We start from the raw sequence: 15,102 nt of genomic DNA on the forward strand, positions 1-15,102 counted from the left end.
TATTTTTGAGTCTTTGTTTGCGTTTGGTTTTATTCATCTTATTCTAGACATATTCTTGAGGTTCTCTTTTGTGTGCCATCCTTTATTGCTTTTCCTTTTTCTTGCTTGTCTTGCTTACTTATTCCATTGAGTTTGTCATTCACTCTTTCACTTGATGTTGTCCAATTCTTCCATTTGAACTTTTCTTGCTTTTCTGCTTTATTATTCTTGTGTGGAAGAATGTGAGTGCTCTTGGTTCATTTTGCTTGCAACTAACTGATTTGGAAACTTTGTAGGTGATTTCCTTATCTTGAAGGTAGAGCTGAAGTGAAAGAGGAACTTTGAGGAAAAACAAAGTGAGTGGCTACCGAGAGGAAAAAGGAGTGAGCTAGGACTTCAAGAAGGAGTGCAAACACTTGAGGGATGTTCTTTTGGGGGGTTTAGGGTTTAGGGTTTAGGGTTTCTAAGCTTGTCCAAGAGACTCACCTTCTTTTCCTGGGAGTATTTCTAGACTATTTTCACTCCATTTTCTCTTTACGAATTCTTCAACTATCTTTTGTGAAATTTTTTTTTTGGATAAATGTGTTTCAAAAATTGTTTGCAAAAATGAGTTTTTCATCTTCTAGCCATGTTCATTTAGATAGGCATAGTAGTGTGCATTTAGGTAGGCATAATAATAATGAGTTGCATCATACCATTCATAGTGTCATTCCATTCTTTGGGGAAGATATAGGGCCGATATCATTCAGAGATTGGATGTGGGATACTGAAAAATTGGTGAAACCATTGTTTAGTAAATATAATCAATTAGACATTCTTAGGCATGTTACTTCTAGATTTGTAGGACGTGCCTCTGAGTGGTGGCAAGAGAGGCAGTATATAGTGAAAAAGGGGAGAGAATCATGCATTAATACATTTTATGAATTGAAAGCATGCATGTGGAAACATTTCATTACCCCTTCATTTAAGATCACTAGAGAGCAACAAGCTAGGATAGAAGACTTCATTGACATAGGGGATGCATTCATCCAAAACATTGCTAAGTTTTCTAGACTAGAAAAAAATTTTAAGCACAATTTGGACTTGCTCTTGAGTGAACAAAGAGAGAGAAAAATATAAGAGAGAGCAAGCAAATCTTAAAAAGCTTTGAGAGTATGAAAAGAAGAGAGAAAAAGAAAATCTTGAGAAGCTTTGTGCTAAAAAAGAACAAGAGGAAAAAGAGATAAAAGAGAGGAAGAAAAGAGATGAGGAAGAAAAGACAAAAGAGGAGTCTCTTAGAAAGCCAAAGAAGAGAATGAGAGAAAATAATTAGAAGAAAGAGAGAAAATAAGACAAGAGCGTGACCTTGAAAGACAATCCAAAGTGGTAGAGTTAAAAAACGTTTCAAATGAAAAGAGGGAATTCATGGTTAGGGATTTGGTGTTCCATCCTTCACCAATTCCTTCCATTAAATCTCAATTTCCAAAGAGAGTTTTCCCATCTTTAAACTCTTCTCACTTTGTTATTAAATCTTTTGTTTTGATTCCTTCTCAAATTTTTTGTTCTCCATCTCATTCACTTATTTTATCCTTCTCAACATCTTGTGTCAAAACACATTTTGACTCTAAATTTCTTTTCAAAAATTATCTAAGTCAAAGTGTAAGACACTATTTTTGTGAAGTGGGCTGGATATCATCTTTCCCAAACTTTAAAAGCCCATTTTCACACATTTCTCAAGCAATTATACTACATTGTCATTATGATTTTAATGTCATTTTGTTTGATGACTATTGCAGATTTGTGTTTGATCCAGGTGGACCATTCAATTTAGTTGCTGTGAGCCTTTCTCCACCTTCTTGATCTGAGGACAGAGCCTTTTCAATAGGCTGTCCAATCTTTAAGTATTGGCAATGGGCTGCGACCCAATTCCAAAGGACACTTGCATGGCACTATCACGCATGAAGGCTTTAATTGGGTTTCAGACTGAATCTTGGGAAGTGGCCCAATTCTTCACGTGCATACCAACCTAATATGTTGCAGCCCAATATTATTCTCGCGTAGGAAGCACAAGCTTTCAACCTTCACGCGTCCAACACTCCATTCATGCTGCAACCAATCTCAAATCTTTAATTGGGCCAAGACTCATCATCCAACAACCAAGTTGAAGACCACTTCAATATCTTTTTCCCACACCTCCATGCATTTCCAAGGTGATTCAATGTCATTGGGCTTAAGCCCAATCTGCAGCAACGTTCACGCTCTCCTGCACTTACGAGGCAGTAGACCACACACAACACTCATTTTCGCCTCAAACCCTTAGCTGTTAGGGTTCTTCTCATGCTTCGCACCTTCACACTAGCCAATCTACATCTGCATGGGTTTCACACCTTAGAGTTAGGGTTTATCTCTGTTAAAGCTTCTGTTAAGATTTCAAACCCTAGCCTCTAGAGATCATATCACCGTTAGGATCCTGTTAGACGGTGTTTTCATTTCTTCTCTTCCGTTTTCTTGTTGGTTGCCTTCATCTATAAAAGGCAAACCAAATGCTTTGTAATATTAGCTTTGATGAATGATAAATTCGGTTGAGATCACTCCCCCATTCATCTGCTCACCCTAAACCCTAGATTAGGTTCTTACCTCTTCGGGTTGCCCCAAACCAGTGAGAAACCAGAGAGATCTGTGCGTAATGTTCATTTACTAAGTCTTCCGTTGCGATTTCCTCGCATTCCGCAAGATTGAATCAGTAGAACACCGATTGGAGAGGCTTTTCAGCGAGTACCGCGACGGAGGAGCCTCATCAAGCTCCCCTTACTCGGATTTCTTGCTCCAAAAGTATTCCTATAACCTTCCTTGTGCAACTTCAATCTATCCTTGCTTTCACAACTCTTCCTAGCAGACGTACCAAAAGCCTCCACTCTCCAACTCACTATTTCTTTTCTTTTCCTTCTCTTTTCAGCCTTAAAATAATTATAAAAAAATTAAAATACAAATTTTGGGGTTTTTAATTACCTTCAATAGGCATTAATTTGAAGGTTTCATGTCCATTCACATCTTGTAACTACTTGTCCTCTACTCTATAGAGACAACTAGGGTTTTTCGTGCCTCTCCCTAATGGTCGCCATGTTCCAACCACATAAAAACAATTATGTTCGTGCTAACAAGGTTTCGAACCCACGTCCATACCGTTATCAAAGAATGCACAACCAACAACCCAATTCATGTTTTGTGATAATTTCTACACATTTACACGTATCATGGTCAACATCTTATGAAAATAATAAAAACAATTAAATTAACACACTAATGACATCAACAAGACTCAAACCTAAGTCCTTTCATAATGACCAAGTCCTCTCAACTACGAGTTAATATTGTTCCTTGCATAACTCTCCACATTAAATGCCATAAAGATTCCTTTACCCGCCTTTATATTAAATAATTATTTATTTAATTATTTAATTTTTTCGGTCTTACATAATTAAAAAACAAGAATGACTATAGTCAATTGTTGCATGACTTTGAAGAATTGCATAGTGAAGTTAACAGAATTGTTTTCATAAACAATCGATTAAAAGTATTAAACAATTGGCTAGTAAATAGAGTTAATAAGCTAGAATTAGAATTAGCCGATTTAAAACATGATTTTGAAAACCTAGACATGATTTACAGTAATTCAACCTATTGTTGTGAAAATTAGCTGGCTTCAAAACCTTGTGAAAATTGCACTATTTTGAAAAGTCAATTTAAATACCTTTTAACAACTTGTGCAAAATTCATAAGAGGGAAAGAAAACCTAGAAGTTATTCTTGGTTCTCAAAATTTTGTTTTTTGAAAGGCTGGTCTAGGCTACAACCTTATTTTTGAAAAGAAAGCCAAGAAGTTTACTAGTTTATTTTCCAGAAGTGAGCCAAATGATATGCCATTCATTTCTTGCAATTATTGTATGAAGAAAGGCCATGTTTATAAGAACTATTATGCAAGGAAATATGATGTTTCTAAAGGGTTTATGAAATGGATACCAAAAGGATCAAGAGAGGTTTAACCATGTTGGACCCAATCTATCAAAGGGTACCATGTAATATTAACTTGTTTTACAGGTCATAAAACACGAAAAGAAAGACTTGTGGTAGCTAGATAATGGATGTTCAAGGCATATGATAGGTGACAAAAACCAAATTTGCAAAGTTGGAGTTGAAGGATGAATGTTTCGTGACTTATGGAGATAACATCAAAGGAAAAAAACTTGGAAATGGAATCATAAGCAATGAATCTTTATTCAACATAAAAAATGTGATGCTAGTTGAAGGATTGAAGCATAACTTGATAAGTATAAGCCAGCTTTATGATAAGGGATTTAAAGTTGTTTTTGAACCTAATCATTGTCTCATCTTTGATGCATGTGGTAGCATAATGTTAGTAGGGAAAAGAGCTTAATATGCATCATGCATCAAATAGCATACAATGTCTTCTTACAAAAGATGATGATACATGGTTATGGCATAGAAGGCTTTGTCATATTCATATGCATCGTTTGAATCGACTGAATAGAAAACAATTGGTTGAAGGTTTGCCAAAACTTAAGTTTGAGAAGGATAAAGTATGTGAAGCATGCCAAAAAGGGAAAGCAAACCAAGGTTTCTTTCAAACCTAAAAACTTTGTTTCAACTGAAAGGCATTTGTAATTGCTTCACATGGATCTATTTGGACCTTCACAAACCATGAGTCTTGGTGGAAACTTTTATGCATTAGTAATAATTGATGATTATTCTAGATTCAAATGGATATTATTTTTAGATGTCAAGAATGATACATTTCATGGTTTTAAAAGGCATGCTAAGGTTTTGGAAAATGAGAAGTGTTTTAAAATTGTTTCTTTAAGAAGTGATCATGGTGGATAATTTCAAAATGAAAAGTTTGAACATTTTTGTGAAAAACATGGTATTAAACACAACTCTTCAACTCCTAGAACTCCACAACAAAATGGAGTGGTTGAAAGAAAGAATAGATCTCTTAAGGAACTTGTTAGGACCATGTTAAATGAAACTTCATTACCAAGATACTTTTGGGCTAATGTAGTCAACACAGCTAGTTATGTTTTAAATTGTATACTGATTAGGCCTATTTTAAAGAAAACCCCTTATGAGTTTTTCAAAGGTAGAAGGCCTATTTTGACTCACCTAAAAGTGTCTGGCTGTACATGCTTCATTTTAAATAATGGCGAAGAACAACTTGGCAAGTTTGATGCTAAAACATATGAAGGTGTATTTCTTGGTTATGCTACAAATAGTCATGCATATAGGGTATATAATAAAGGGTTAATGATCATTGAAGAGTTTATGCATGTGGTATTTGATGAAACTAACTCTAAATTGTAAGATCAAGTGTTACAGAATGTAGATGATGTAGATAAAATCTTGAAGAAGCAATTTGGTACAAGAAATGAATTAACTGAAAAGGAAAAACAGTCAACTAAAACAATAGTTCACAACAACTTACCCAATGGGTAGATTGAACCTAAAGGGCTATCAACTGACAACATCATTGGTGATATTAGTCAGGGAGTTATCCACTAGATGCAAACTTACTCACTATGAACATGTTGTATTTCTATCTCAAATTGAACCTAAGAATGTGAATGATGCTTTAAATGATAGTAAGTGGGTTATTGTTATGCAAGATGAATTAAACCAATTCACTAGAAATGAAGTATGGTCTCTGGTTCCTAGAAATTATGAAATGAATGTAATTGCTACTAAATGGGTGATCAAAAATAAAATGGATGAAGATGGAAATATAATTAGAAACAAAGCTAGGCTAGTGGCTAAAGTATCAAGAGGAAGGCATTGATTTTGATGAAACATATGCACTTGTTGCTAGGCTAAAAGCTCTGAGATTACTATTAGCATATGCTTGCATGTGTAATTTTAAACTTTCTTAAATGGGCGTGAAAAGTGCATTCTTGAATTGTTTCTTAAATGAAGAAGTGTATGTATCACAACCTCTTGGCTTTGAAGATCACCTCTATCCTAATCATGTTTTCAAATTGAAAAAGGCCTTGTATGGTTTGAAACAAGCACCATGACAATGGTATGAAAGGCTAAGCAATTTTCTTTTGTCAAAAGGATATGCTAGATGTGTTGTTGATAAAACACTCTTAATTATAAAACATGAAAGTGATGTCATACTTGTTCAAGTATATGTTGATGCTATTATCTTTGGTTCAAAAGGATATGCTAGATGTGTTGTTGATAAATGATGAAGGATTGACCCCAACCAAGGATGAAGGCACATGCTTAAGAAGACTAAGCATGTTTAGAAAGGAAGTTCACTAATCCTTCATCCCTTTCATTTGTGTTTGTTATTTTTGATTCCCTAAGTTGACTTAGTTGAATCAACTTTAGTTGACTTGTTGACCTTTGACTAGGTTTGACTTGTTGACTTTAGTTGACTTGACTTAAGCCAACATGCTAATCTATGTTTATTTGCTTTGTAGGTTAATTAGGAGTAAGAAAGCAATGCTAGGTGGCGCATGGTGATTGGGGAGCATAAATGATGTGGAGGAGAGAGTAAAGCAAAGGCATAAAGCATAAAGTAAAAGGCATGAAGCAAGTGTACCTATGTACCTTTGGTCTCATTTGTTTTTTAGCACACTTTGACCACTTTTTGGAGAATATGAGACACATTCTTTGTCTCCTTTTGTGCTAGAACGAAATTAGCCTTGCACACACAATAGTTAGCTCTTTTGTCTCTCATTTTTGTAACCTTATTTGACCTAGTTTCTAGAAGCTAGGGTTAGGTTTTTGTAGAGACATCCTTAGGTATCTTTTATTTGCTTAGAGGCCCCTACACTCTTCTATATAAGGGGTGCTCCTAGACATGTAAAAGGGTTGAACATTTTGAAGTTAAAACACTCTTGTGTCTCAACCATTTGTGAGAGTTTCCTCCCTTGGAAGTGAATACTTTTAAGCCTTATCTTGCATAGCAAGTGGTGGCACATATCCACTCATCTTCAAGGTTGCCATGGCTTCTAGCCTAGCCTTGTAGTGGCGTGCTTCTCACATTTTTACCATTTCTTTCCTTTCCATTTTATGTTTTCTTCTTCCTTTAATTGTTCTTGGTTTTCTATGGTTTATGTGCTTTCCATTTCCTTTTCATTTTGAATCAATCCATCATCTTCTTCTTTTGAGCTTTGTGAAAGGAACCTTCACATCTAGATAGCTTGCTATCTTAATGTCCAGTGGGGATTTCACTTAGCTTTCTTAATCAACTCACACCATATTCAATAATCTTAAAAAGGAACAAGATAATCCTTCATCAATAAAACACTCTTCATTAGAAAACATGAAAGTGATGTCATACTTGTTCAAGTATATGTTGATGATATTATCTTTGGTTCAAATAATAACTTTATGTGTGAAGAGTTTGTTGCAGCCATGCAGGGTGAATTCGAAATGTCTATGATGGGTGACCTAACCTACTTCCTAGGGCTGCAAGTCAAACAAATCAAGAAATAAACATTTTTAAGCTAGTTAAAATACTATTTTGATCTACTGAAAAAGTTTGAAATGAAGAATTACAAAGAAACCGCCACCCCAATTGCTACAAATCTTCTTATGGATTTAGATGAGGATGGGTAGCAAGTTGATTCAACCAAGTATAGAGGGTTGATTGGTTATTTGCTCTATCTATTAACAAGTAGGCTAGACATTCAATTTAGTGTATGCTTGTGTGCAAGATTTTAATCCAATCCTAAAGAGTCACATTATAAAGCTGCAAAGAGGATTTCCAAGTATCTGAAAGGGACAATTAATGTGGATTATGGTATCTAGGTAATTCTAAGGTATCTCCTAGTGGATTTTCATATTCTGACTATGTAGGGAGAAAATTGGATAGGAAAAGCACAAGTGGAACATGTCACCTACTTGGCTCAAGCTTGATATCATGGAATAGCAAAAAGCAAGCTTGTATGGCACTGTCCATCGCTGAAGCAAAATACATAGCAGTTGGTCATGGTTGTGCTCAAATCATATGGCTAAAACATGAACTCTTTGACTATAGTGAGAAGTTGGAGAAGGTACCCTTCTATTGTGATAACACTAGTGCAATTAATCTAACTAACATATTGAAATAAGACATCACTTTATTATATATCATGCATAAAAATGGTTATGAAATTTAGTTTGTCAAAACAAAAAACCAACTAGCTAATTTGTGCACTAAACCACTTGCTCGTGATAGGTTTAACAAGCTTAGAACAAAATTAGGTATTCTAGATATGAAGAATGTGATTTGGTACTTTTCTGGCTTGTTAATTTTATTGAATCATGTTTTAAATTCATTTAAAAAGTTAAAATATGCATAAGATGTGATCTGTCAGTATTTTAATCTATTAAATCTACAAAACAACGCATATATTTCATTTAAACTGTCAAATTTTGCATAAAGTGTGATCTGTCATTATTTTAATCTATTCACTTGTGCAAAACAACACATAGATTTCCCTTAAACTGTCACTACATGAATCACGTGTGTTCTAAAAAAAATTTAATCAGTTGATTCTACAAAACAACACATAGATTTCACTTAAATTGTTACTACACTCATTATGTGCGACCTAAAACATTTTTAATGTGCTGATTTTGTATTTTTATATGTTGATTTCACTTCTGCTGATATGTAACTTCATGAATTAAATTCAATTGATTGACCTAGTCAAATAACTCATCACATGATACTTTGTACACTATGGTAATAATAGATAACAACTATTGCATCAACTAAAACTGCCTTTTCAAATTGCATTGACCATAAAGACTTTTATCACATGATTTCCAATGTGGATGCATTTTTTGTTATATTAATTGAGTAGATAACATATAAAACGCATGGGAAACATCATGCTTTATGATCATACCCAGATTACAGTACATTTAATTGGCTTTGATTGCTTATGTTGCATTGAATACAAAATCAGTATGCAAATCAATTTACTGATTAAAAGAAAGTCAATACGTTGATTCTATAAATACATGCTTTGGCATCATGCATTTGCATTCATATATGCTGGTTAGAACCAAACCACAATACAAAATTCCTTGCAGACAGATAAATATCCAATCTGATGAGGAAATTTCCACTTCTCCTACACCATCCTTGTAAGAACTTGGAAAAATTAAATAAATAAATATTTGTTTAATATAAATGGAGTTAAAAGGATCTTGATAGTAATTAATGTGGAAAGTTATGACAAGGAACAATACTAGCTAAAATGGATGAGAGTACTTGGTTATGTTGAGAGGACTTGGGTTTGAGTCCTATGTATGCCATTGGTGGGATATTTAATTGTTTAATTTATTTTGTGTGCATATATGAAAACATGGCATGGTGTATAACTATATGTGTGCATGAAATATCATGAAACATGTAATGGCTTGTTGGTTTGCACATATGCTTCATATTGGGTGATTGTGGGTTTGAAACCTTGTTGGCATGAAAATGATTTTTGCGTCTGGATTGTTTTGACCACTTTGGGAGATGCTAAAAAAACCCTAGTTGTCATAGAGAGGAGCTAGAAGAGTAAAGAAACCACCAAGTTAATGGTAACTGATGGCCATTAACCTTGCAATTTAATTTTCGTTTTCTTTGTTTTTAAAGTTGAAAAAAGAGAGGAAAAAGGAGGAATTAGGGTAAGGAAAAAGTAGAAAATGGTGGGGTTGCATAGGGAGAGTTTTGGGAGCATTAGGTTTGAACCTAAGAGACGATTGAAAGCTAGTTATTGGTAGGAGCAAAGGAAGGCCATTCTGGATCAAAAAGATATTCTTGAAGGGCTTTCGGAGTAAGGAAATCCAAGTTAGGGGAGTTGCAATTCATGTATTAAGTTCATTATATATGCTTTTGTACTATATTGATGCATGGTTGCCTCTCATTGTTGTGAATTTACGTTATTTTTCATAGTTTTTGGGCTTCTGCCTAGCAGCCACATGAAGGCAGTCTAAGAGGCTGGAAAAACAGCCACTAAGTGATCTTGAATGGCAATTAAGCTAGCTTAATGACATTTTCGTTTTTCTATCATCATTGCCAATTAAGACAACTTTTAGTGACCAATTAAGGAGAAATTGAGAGTGTTTGTGGCTGCCTTTGTTCTGGAAAAATTGAGAGAGAATTCAGAGAGAGAATGTGGTATAGTGAGTCAAGCATAGAGGTGGAATTGAAGGAAACTAAGGCAAGCCATTGGTGATCAAGGGAGCTCTCCAAATTTCAAAATTTAGCTAAGGAATCCAGGTTAGGGGAGCTGGACTACGCTAATTTTACGTGTTTTGATTAAATGCATGAATTGTATGATAAATTGTATGCATAATTCCTGCCTATTTCATATGATTTTCGTGTTTCTGGAGTTTTCCAAAAACCACTTGGCGGGTGATGAACCATCGCCAGGTGACTCATCTTTTTATGGGCATTTTGGGGTTCTAGAGATGAAACCGCCTGGCGGGCAAGCTCGTGCCGCCAGGCGACACGGGATAGACCAACCTAGTTTCTGGGTTTTTGCTTGAACTGCCTGGCGGTGATGAACACCTGCTAGGTCACGCGAACTAAATTTTGGTTCGATTTCGGTGTTCTGAGTTTTGTGGGATGACTCTAATCGGAGGGAAAGCCAATTTTAATGGTTAAGGGGTGATAAGATGTCAAACTTCATTGATATTCATTTAATTGATGGCTAAATTGGATGAAATAGTAGGAATATTATCTTAGGGTTAATGAATTGGGAATTTCTATAGTGGTAGCAATCTAAGGGGAAAATGTGAATGAATTTGTGAATGGGAAGTGTTAAGGATGAACCGTAATCCTAATAACTAGGATTGTATCCTATGGAGTCTTAAATTGATGGAAATCAGAGTTGTTGTGAAGGGGGTAAGTTTCGTAGGTGCAGGAACCGCCTAGCGGCACCCAATTGGCCGTCAGGCGCCATACCAGAGATGTGCGTGGTGTTCTGTTCACGAAAATTGCTGTTTTTCGTACTTTTCGTGCAATAGGAACCGTCGGGCGGTAGTTTAGTCCCACCAGACGCCACCTTCCTCACTTCTAGGCGCTAGCCGCCACCATTTTTCTAGTTTGCGCAGTTTTCATAAAACTGCATTTTTTGATTTGTTAACCGTCTGATTTAGGTGAAATTTTGACAAGTGGTCCATAACATGTAGTTCTTCACTTTGAACAGTGGAGTTTATATTTGGAGGACAATAGCTAGAGATATACTTTACTCAATATTGCTGATTTTGGAGTCTTTGAAATACATGAATAACCACTTGATAATTCCTAGTAACTTCTAATGAAGCATGATTGGGTTATGTGGTAAGTCTCTATCAATTTGAATGTTCCTTTGGGTTAGTCAAATTTGGAAAATTGGTTATCGGTGAAGGCATGTGTCTCAATATTAATTGCCTTGATGCATATGATATATGGTGATACTTGTGTACGCGTATGATGAAGCCATCTAAGTTGAGATTATGCATGTGAGTCATGCTGATTTCTGGAAGCCTATATTCTTGATTGTGGATATGCTTATTTATAAGAGTAGGATTGATTTTTACCTTGTTTTGGGTGCTTAAAAAACCAACACTGCGTAAGTACTGGTATAGCGCCTGACAGTGGTGTTTGACTGTCAGGCGATAGCTAAAATACCAATAGAGTATTGAAGTGTGTGGCGCTTGGCGGTAAGGGTTGTCCCGCTAGACGATACTTGCTGAAACAGTAGCATCAAAGGCGCTTTACGCCTGGCAAAACGTGTCCCTCGCCAGGCGGTCTGGAAGTGGCAACGCCTGGCGGTACGTGTCCCCTACCAGGCGATTCTACTACAGTAGTATTGATGTTTCACTTTGGACATGTGTGATCTACAAGGCTATAGTGATGCTTCAAATGTGGGTTGCTGGTGTTCCTTGAGTTGAACTCAAAACATATCCCTTGAGTTGAGCTCGGGATAGGGGTTAAGCACGTGACATTCCTCGAGTTGAGCTCGAAATGGAATCCCTTGAGTTGAGCTCGGGATGGCACATGAACACCAGTAACCCTTGAGTTGAGCTCGGGTTGGCGAGTGTTGCCGGTGTGAGTGTGCTGGTTGTGGCCAGTACGGATGGGTCCAAATAGATGGCCCTCCTCAGTAGTTAGCTGACGAGTTTGATAGTCTTGGGACGTTGCGAACTATGTTCGTATTTGGGAACTCCACCTGACGTTACGGTGTATGATCCGTAGCTATGGTTTCTCGCACGTGCTCTATCGGTTGTGGCAGATAGGTATGGCAACAAGACATCTTTAGGTACTCACTAGAAGACGTAGAACACGATTAACATGGTAGCGGTCATGTGGCTTGAAATTAAAGGAGGGAATTCCTTTGGTATATTTGTATTGGCATATAAATGCTTTGTTTATATGATTGATGTTTTATTATTAGTTCACCCTATTTGCTTGTGTTTCGCGATGATCGTGTGCGCAGTACACGTGAGCAGATAATGTTGCAGGTGGATCTGGTGAGGCATAGAGCCGGAGTGGGGCTAGACTAAGATAAAGAGTTTTCTCAGAGTTTTATTGTTTTATGATTTGGACTAATTTTGTAAACACTTTGCGATACTTATGATTTGATCAAGTTTATGATTTGGATTTAGTTTATTTGACTATGTAATAAAGTTTTAAATTTCCCGCATTTTGGGAAATGAGATTTAATAAATGATGCTGACGTATTATTTCTATTTTATTTTATGTAAAACCGTAATATTCGAACGGGATGTTACAGGTGACACGAGCATATATGGTTCGTTTATGGGTTTTTGTGAAATCTGGGTTATTCTAATTGGTGAAAAATGGTCTCTAGCATTTGGTTGAGTGATGAATGCCATGAATTGATGAGTTGTGTAGTGTTTTTTATGTATTGGATGAATAATTGTGTGTATAAACATGAATGCATGTTAAGGTTTGGGAAAATGGGGAATAAATTGGATTATGATTTAGGATGATGAATGGTATGATATTATGTGAAATGGAATTTAAATTTGGTTACACATGCATTCTGGATGTATGTTTGAACGCAAATTGGAGAAAAGTGCAGGAAATTCTAAGAACTACCAATAACCTGATGCATTGCTTGGCAGCACATAGCTTGCTGTCAGGCGACCACGCAGTAGCAACTGCATTGGGGGTTTTGCAATGTGATGTTCGCGAGTTGGGGTTTTTGAATTTGGAGTTTAATTTCATAAGTCCCAAGTATTAATATAAAATGGACCTAAAACTTGATTGTGTATGAGCATTACATTGTTTAATGGTTTTTGAAAGTTCCTAAGAGTGAGATGATGAAGGATTATCTTGTTCCCTTTTAGAGTTATGAATATGGTGAAGTTGTTTAAGAAAGCTTTTTGAAAATTCCCACTGGACATTAAGATAGCATGCTATCTAGATGTGAAGGTTCATTTCTCAAGCTCATGAAAAGAAGAAGAGAGTTGGATTCAAGCTTAAACACACACGACAATAACAACACTAAAGAGCAAAATGAAAGAAGAAACAATAAAATTGGAAAGCATAGAAGATGAAGAATGGAAGAAGCACGCCACTCATAGGGGGGGATCTAAGCCAACCAAGCCCTAGAGATGAGTGATGGTGCCGCCACTTGCAAGCAAGATAAGGCAAAGGTGAGTTCACTTCTAGGAAGGAGAGCTCACGAAAATTTAAAGGTTGAAACACAATAGTTTAGAAACAAAATGATCAACCCTTTTACAAGACAAGGAGCACCCTTTAAATAGGAGTTCATAGGGGTCCTTTAGCAAATACAAAAACATGAAAAAGGATTAACTAGCAAACCCTAAACCTAATGTGAGAGTGAGTCTTGGCCAAGTGAAGGAAGATGATTGGTGGAGGCATTCCCATGAGGATTCTAGGCCAAAAGAGGAAGGAGACCAAGTGACCTTCTAAGGCATAAACCACAAAGGCAAAAGGAGACAAGGTACATGTCTATTTTTGCTTTTGCTTTATGCTTTTTGCTTTCCTCTCTCTTCCACTTCATCCAAGTGCTCCAATCACCAAGTGCCACCTAACCATGCTCTACTTTCTCTTAATTACCTACAAAACAAGACAAACAAGGATTAGCATGTTGGTTTAAGTTAATCTAATCTTGGTCAAAGGTCAACTTTGGATCAAAGTCAACAAGTCAACCAAAATAAATCAACTAGAAACCAACTTAGGGAATTCAAACTAAAGTAATGCAAAACAAAGATAAAGGTGATGGAATAGAAGACTCCCCTCTAGACATGCTTCTAGTGATCCTTCTTGATGGAGCTTCTAAGGAGGTGGTCATGCCTTCATCATCCTCCCCTTCTTGGAAAGAATTCGACCACGAATTCTTAAACCCTACATCAAAAGGAGAAAGGTCACAAACATTAAATGAGTTACTTATGTTGTAGCTTGGGGGTAAGTCTAACTCATAAGCATTGTTGTTAATTCTCCTAATGACTTGAAAGGGGCCATCCCCTCTAGGGAGGAGCTTAGACTTCCTTTGAGTAGGGAATCTCTCCTTTCTCAAGTGAAGCCAAACCCAATCTCCCTCTTGGAAGATGACTTCCTTTCTTCCCTTATTACCATCCTCTTGTTGTTTCTTAACTCTCCTCTCAATGGTTTCCTTAACTTGTGAATGCAAGTCTTGGATGTACTTGGCTTTGGTCTCACTATCTTGGCAAGTCCATGCCTCATGAGTGGGTAGGGGAAGGAGGTCTAAGGGAGTTAGGGGATTGAACCCATACACAACCTCAAAAGGGGAATGAGAAGTAGTGGAATGCACAACCCTATTGTAGGCAAACTCTATGTGGGGAAGAAGTTCCTCCCACTCTCTAATGTTTTGCACTATCATACATCTTAGCATTTGCCCTAGGGTTCTATTAACCACCTCGGTTTGGCCATCACTTTGGGGATGACAAGTGGTGGAGAAAAGAAGCTTGGTGCCAAGTTTACCCCACAAGGTTCTCCAAAAATGGCTTAGGAACTTGGAGTCTCTATCACTTACAATGGACCTAGGTAGGCCATGTAGTCTTACCACTTCCTTGAAGAAAAGATTTGCAATATAAGTTGCATCATCAATCTTATGACAAGGAATGAAATGGGCCATCTTAGAGA

Source organism: Vigna unguiculata, chromosome 2 (genome assembly GCF_037176805.1).
Source record: "Vigna unguiculata cultivar grain cowpea cultivar isolate G323 ecotype 2 chromosome 2, ASM3717680v1, whole genome shotgun sequence".
In the NCBI taxonomy this organism is placed as follows: Eukaryota; Viridiplantae; Streptophyta; class Magnoliopsida; order Fabales; family Fabaceae; genus Vigna; species Vigna unguiculata.